The following is an 8,032-nucleotide window of genomic DNA, read 5'->3' as shown; positions in this document are numbered from 1 at the left end:
ATCACAGACCTATGACCCTAACCCCATCACAGACCTATGTGGTCTAACCCTAACCCCATCACAGACCTATGGGGTCTAACCCTAACCCCATCACAGACCTATGGGGTCTAACCCTAACCCCATCACAGACCTATGGGGTCTAACCCTAACCCCATCACAGACCTATGGGGTCTAACCCTAACCCCATCACAGACCTATGGGGTCTAACCCTAACCCCATCACAGACCTATGGGGTCTAACCCTAACCCCATCACAGACCTATGGGGTCTAACCCTAACCCCATCACAGACCTATGGGGTCTAACCCTAACCCCATCACACACAGGTCTAACCCTAACCCCATCACAGACCTATGTGGTCTAACCCTAACCCCATCACAGACCTATGGGGTCTAACCCTAACCCCATCACAGACCTATGGGGTCTAACCCTAACCCCATCACAGACCTATGGGGTCTAACCCTAACCCCATCACAGACCTATGTGGTCTAACCCTAACCCCATCACAGACCTATGGGGTCTAACCCTAACCCCATCACAGACCTATGGGGTCTAACCCTAACCCCATCACAGACCTATGGGGTCTAACCCTAACCCCATCACAGACCTATGGGGTCTAACCCTAACCCCATCACAGACCTATGGGGTCTAACCCTAACCCCATCACAGACCTATGGGGGTCTAACCCTAACCCCATCACAGACCTATGGGGTCTGGGTGAGACCTATCAGGTCCTAACCCTAACCCCATCACAGACCTATGGGGTCTAACCCTAACCCCATCACAGACCTAACCCCAACCCCATCACAGACCCTAACCCCATCACAGACCTATGGGTCTAACCCTAACCCCATCACAGAACCCCCCATCACAGACCTATGGGTCTAACCCCTCACAGACCTATGGTTCTAACCCCATCACAGACCTATGGGGTCTAACCTAACCCCATCACAGACCTATGGGGTCTAACCCTAACCCCATCACAGACCTATGGGGTCTAACCTAACCCCATCACAGACCTATGGGGACTAACCTAACCACAGACAATGGGGTCTAACCCTAACCCCATCACAGACCTAGGGGGGCTAACCCTAACCCCATCACAGACATGTCACAGACCCATCACAGACCTATGGTGTCTAACCCTAACCCCATCACAGACCTATGGGGTCAACCCCATAACCTATCACAGACCTATGGGGTCTAACCTAACCCCATCACAGACCTATGTGGTCTAACCCCCCCACAGACCTATGGGGTCTAACAACCCCATCACAGACCTAACCCCTAACCCCATCACAGACCTATGGGTCTAACCTAACCCCATCACAGACCTACCTAACCCCCCCATCACAGACCTAGACCTAGGGGTCTAACCCTAACCCCATCACAGACCTATGGGGTCTAACCCTAACCCCATCACAGACCTATGGGGTCTAACCCTAACCCCATCACAGACCTATGGGGTCTAACCCATCACAGACCTATGGGGTCTAACCCTAACCCCATCACAGACCTATGGGGTCTAACCCTAACCCCATCACAGACCTATGGGTCTCCAACCTTCCTAACCCCCCATCACAGACCTCACAGACCCCAGGCAGACCTCACAGACCTCTAACCCTAACCCCATCACAGACCTATGGGGTCTAACCCTAACCCCATCACAGACCTATGGGGTCTAACCCTAACCCCATCACAGACCTATGGGGGAACCCTAACCCCATCACAGACCTATGGGGCCCAACCCCATAACCCCATCACAGACCTATGGGGTCTAACCCTAACCCCATCACAGACCTATGGGGTCTAACCTAACCCCATCACAGACCTATGGGTCTAACCCTAACCCCATCACAGACCTATGGGGTCTAACCCTAACCCCATCATCAACAGACCCATCACAGACCTGGGGGACCTAACCCCATCACAGACCTATGGGGTCCCTAACCCCATAACCCCATCACAGACCTATGGGGGGTCTAACCCTAACCCCATCACAGACCTATGACCTATGGGTCTAACCCCCTAACCCCATCACAGACCTATGGGCTCTAACCCTAACCCCATCACAGACCTATGGGGTCTAACCTAACCCCATCACAGACCTATGGGGTCTAACCCTAACCCCATCACAGACCTAAATGTAAACCTAACCCCATAAACCTGGGGGTCTAACCCTAACCCCATCACAGACCTATGGGGTCTAACCCCATCAACCCCATCACAGACCTATGGGGTCTAACCCTAACCCCATCACAGACCTATGGGGTCTAACCCTAACCCCATCACAGACCTATGGGGTCTAACCCTAACCCCATCACAGACCTATGGGGTCTAACCCTAACCCCATCACAGACCTATGGGGTCTAACCCTAACCCCATCACAGACCTATGGGGTCTAACCCTAACCCCATCACAGACCTATGGGGTCTAACCCTAACCCCATCACAGACCTATGGGGTCTAACCCTAACCCCATCACAGACCTATGGGGTCTAACCCTAACCCCATCACAGACCTATGGGGTCTAACCCTAACCCCATCACAGACCTATGGGGTCTAACCCTAACCCCATCACAGACCTATGGGGTCTAACCCTAACCCCATCACAGACCTATGGGGTCTAACCCTAACCCCATCACAGACCTATGGGGTCTAACCCTAACCCCATCACAGACCTATGGGGTCTAACCCTAACCCCATCACAGACCTATGGGGTCTAACCCTAACCCCATCACAGACCTATGGGGTCTAACCCTAACCCCATCACAGACCTATGGGGTCTAACCCTAACCCCATCACAGACCTATGGGGTCTAACCCTAACCCCATCACAGACCTATGGGGTCTAACCCTAACCCCATCACAGACCTATGGGGTCTAACCCTAACCCCATCACAGACCTATGGGGTCTAACCCTAACCCCATCACAGACCTATGGGGTCTAACCCTAACCCCATCACAGACCTATGGGGTCCAACCCTAACCCCATCACAGACCTATGGGGTCTAACCCTAACCCCATCACAGACCTATGGGGTCTAACCCTAACCCCATCACAGACCTATGGGGTCTAACCCTAACCCCATCACAGACCTATGGGGTCTAACCCTAACCCCATCACAGACCTATGGGGTCTAACCCTAACCCCATCACAGACCTATGGGGTCTAACCCTAACCCCATCACAGACCTATGGGGTCTAACCCTAACCCCATCACAGACCTATGGGGTCTCTAACCCTAACCCCATCACAGACCTATGGGTCTAACCTAACCCCATCACAGACCTATGGGGTCTAACCCTAACCCCATCACAGACCTATGGGGTCTAACCCTAACCCCATCATCACAGACCTATGGGGTCTAACCTAACCCCATCACAGACCTATGGGGTCTAACCTAACCCCATCACAGACCTATGGGGTCCTAACCCTAACCCCATCACAGACCTATGGGGTCTAACCCTAACCCCATCACAGACCTATGGGGTCCACCCTAACCCCATCACAGACCTAGGTGGCGTAACCTAACCTAACCCCATCACAGACCTATGGGGTCTAACCCTAACCCCATCACAGACCTATGGGCTCTGTTCTAACCCCATCACAGACCTATTCTCCTATCACCCCATCACAGACCTATGGCTCTAACCTAACCCCATCACAGACCTATGGGGTCTAACCCTAACCCCATCAGACCCCACACAGACCTATGGGGTCTAACTAACCTAACCCCATCACAGACCTAGGTGGTCTAACCCTAACCCCATGTCTGGCAGACCTATGGGGTCTAACCCTGACCCCATCACAGACCTATGGGGTCTAACCTAACCCCATCACAGACCTAGACCTATGGGGTCTAACCTAACCCCATCACAGACCTATGGGGTCTAACCCTAACCCCATCACAGACCTTGTGGGTCCCAACCCTAACCCCATCACAGACCTATGTGGTCCTGGACAACACCCTGACACAGACCTATGGGCAACCCCCATCAAGGCCCCCCCATCACAGACCTATGGGGTCAACCCTAACCCCATCACAGACCTAGGGTCTAACCCTAACCCCATCACAGGACCTAACCCCATCACAGGGTCTAACCCTAACCCCATCACACAGACCTATGATTCTAACCCTAACCCCATCACAGACCTATGGGGTCTAAACCCAGACCTATAACCCCATCACAGACCTATGGGGTCTGGTGTTCTAACCCCATCCCATCAGACCTATGGGTCTAACCCTCACAGACCTATGGGGTCTCCTCCCACTGGCTTCACAGACCTATGGGGTCTAGCATCCGCTACAACCCCACACAGACCTATGGTGCTAACCCTAACCCCATCACAGACCTATGGGGGAACCCTCAACCCCATCACAGACCTGGGGTCTAACCCTAACCCCAAACAGACCTATGGGTCACCCTAACCCCATCACAGACCTATGGGGTCTAACTCGCCTCCCTAACCCCATCACACCTATGAGGAAGTAAGTTCCCCCCATCACAGACCTATGGGCTGTCTAACCCTAACCCCATCACAGACCTGGTGGAACCCTAACCCCATCACAGACCTATGGGGTCTAACCCTAACCCCATCACAGACCTATGGGGAGACCCTAACCCCCATCACAGACCTATGGGGTCTAACCCCATCACAGACCTATGGGGGTCTAACCCTAACCCCATCACAGACCTATGGGGTCTAACCCTAACCCCATCACAGACCTAGACCCCCATGGTTGTATCACAGGTGTAACCCCCTAACCCCCATCACAGACCTATGACTCTAACCCTAACCCCATCACAGACATGTGGTCTAACCCTAACCCCATCACAGACCTATGGGGTCTAACCCTAACCCCATCACAGACCTATGGGGTCTAACCCTAACCCCATCACAGACCTATGGGGTCTAACCCTAACCCCATCACAGACCTATGGGGTCTAACCCTAACCCCATCACAGACCTATGGGGTCTAACCCTAACCCCATCACAGACCTATGGGGTCTAACCCTAACCCCATCACAGACCTATGGGGTCTAACCCTAACCCCATCACAGACCTATGGGGTCTAACCCTAACCCCATCACAGACCTATGGGGTCTAACCCTAACCCCATCACAGACCTATGGGGTCTAACCCTAACCCCATCACAGACCTATGGGGTCTAACCCTAACCCCATCACAGACCTATGTGGTCTAACCCTAACCCCATCACAGACCTCAACAAGTCTAACCCTAACCCCATCACAGACCTATGGGGTCTAACCCTAACCCCATCACAGACCTATGGGGTCTAACCCTAACCCCATCACAGACCTATGGGGTCTAACCCTAACCCCATCACAGACCTATGGGGTCTAACCCTAACCCCATCACAGACCTATGGGGTCTAACCCTAACCCCATCACAGACCTATGGGGTCTAACCCTAACCCCATCACAGACCTATGGGGTCTAACCCTAACCCCATCACAGACCTATGGGGTCTAACCCTAACCCCATCACAGACCTATGGGGTCTAACCCTAACCCCATCACAGACCTATGGGGTCTAACCCTAACCCCATCACAGACCTATGGGGTCTAACCCTAACCCCATCACAGACCTATGGGGTCTAACCCCCCATAACCCCATCACAGACCTATGGGGTCTAACCCTAACCCCATCACAGACCTATGGGGTCTAACCCTAACCCCATCACAGACCTATGGGGTCTAACCCTAACCCCATCACAGACCTATGGGGTCTAACCCTAACCCCATCACAGACCTATGGGGTCTAACCCTAACCCCATCACAGACCTATGGGGTCTAACCCTAACCCCATCACAGACCTATGGGGTCTAACCCTAACCCCATCACAGACCTATGGGGTCTAACCCTAACCCCATCACAGACCTATGGGGTCTAACCCTAACCCCATCACAGACCTATGGGGTCTAACCCTAACCCCATCACAGACCTATGGGGTCTAACCCTAACCCCATCACAGACCTATGGGGTCTAACCCTAACCCCATCACAGACCTATGGGGTCTAACCCTAACCCCATCACAGACCTATGGGGTCTAACCCTAACCCCATCACAGACCTATGGGGTCTAACCCTAACCCCATCACAGACCTATGGGGTCTAACCCTAACCCCATCACAGACCTATGGGGTCTAACCCTAACCCCATCACAGACCTATGGGGTCTAACCCTAACCCCATCACAGACCTATGGGGTCTAACCCTAACCCCATCACAGACCTATGGGGTCTAACCCTAACCCCATCACAGACCTATGGGGTCTAACCCTAACCCCATCACAGACCTATGGGGTCTAACCCTAACCCCATCACAGACCTATGGGGTCTAACCCTAACCCCATCACAGACCTATGGGGTCTAACCCTAACCCCATCACAGACCTATGGGGTCTAACCCTAACCCCATCACAGACCTATGGGGTCTAACCCTAACCCCATCACAGACCTATGGGGTCTAACCCTAACCCCATCACAGACCTATGGGGTCTAACCCTAACCCCATCACAGACCTATGGGGTCTAACCCTAACCCCATCACAGACCTATGGGGTCTAACCCTAACCCCATCACAGACCTATGGGGTCTAACCCTAACCCCATCACAGACCTATGGGGTCTAACCCTAACCCCATCACAGACCTATGGGGTCTAACCCCATAACCCCATCACAGACCTATGGGGTCTAACCCTAACCCCATCACAGACCTATGGGGTCTAACCCTAACCCCATCACAGACCTATGGGGTCTAACCCTAACCCCATCACAGACCTATGGGGTCTAACCCTAACCCCATCACAGACCTATGGGGTCTAACCCTAACCCCATCACAGACCTATGGGGTCTAACCCTAACCCCATCACAGACCTATGGGGTCTAACCCTAACCCCATCACAGACCTATGGGGTCTAACCCTAACCCCATCACAGACCTATGGGGTCTAACCCTAACCCCATCACAGACCTATGGGGTCTAACCCCCTAACCCCATCACAGACCTATGGGGTCTAACCCTAACCCCATCACAGACCTATGGGGTCTCACAACCTATGGGTCTAACCCTAACCCCATCACAGACCTATGGGGTCTAACCCTAACCCCATCACAGACCTATGGGGTCTAACCCTAACCCCATCACAGACCTATGGGGTCTAACCCTAACCCCATCACAGACCTATGGGGTCTAACCCTAACCCCATCACAGACCTATGGGGTCTAACCCTAACCCCATCACAGACCTATGGGGTCTAACCCTAACCCCATCACAGACCTATGGGGTCTAACCCTAACCCCATCACAGACCTATGGGGTCTAACCCTAACCCCATCACAGACCTATGGGGTCTAACCCTAACCCCATCACAGACCTATGGGGTCTAACCCTAACCCCATCACAGACCTATGGGGTCTAACCCTAACCCCATCACAGACCTATGGGGTCTAACCCTAACCCCATCACAGACCTATGGGGTCTAACCCTAACCCCATCACAGACCTATGGGGTCTAACCCTAACCCCATCACAGACCTATGGGGTCTAACCCTAACCCCATCACAGACCTATGGGGTCTAACCCTAACCCCATCACAGACCTATGGGGTCTAACCCTAACCCCATCACACACCGGTCTAACCCTAACCCCATCACAGACCTATGGGGTCTAACCCTAACCCCATCACAGACCTATGGGGTCTAACCCTAACCCCATCACAGACCTATGGGGTCTAACCCTAACCCCATCACAGACCTATGGGGTCTAACCCTAACCCCATCACAGACCTATGTGGTCTAACCCTAACCCCATCACAGACCTATGGGGTCTAACCCTAACCCCATCACAGACCTATGGGGTCTAACCCTAACCCCATCACAGACCTATGGGGTCTAACCCTAACCCCATCACAGACCTATGGGGTCTAACCCTAACCCCATCACAGACCTATGGGGTCTAACCCTAACCCCATCACAGACCTATGGGGTCTAACCCTAACCCCATCACAGACCTATG

The sequence above is a fragment of the Oncorhynchus keta genome, chromosome 20, assembly GCF_023373465.1.
Source record: "Oncorhynchus keta strain PuntledgeMale-10-30-2019 chromosome 20, Oket_V2, whole genome shotgun sequence".
Classification (NCBI taxonomy): Eukaryota; Metazoa; Chordata; class Actinopteri; order Salmoniformes; family Salmonidae; genus Oncorhynchus; species Oncorhynchus keta.
The sequence above is the reverse complement of the archived record's forward strand: the minus strand, read 5'-3'. Positions refer to the sequence as shown.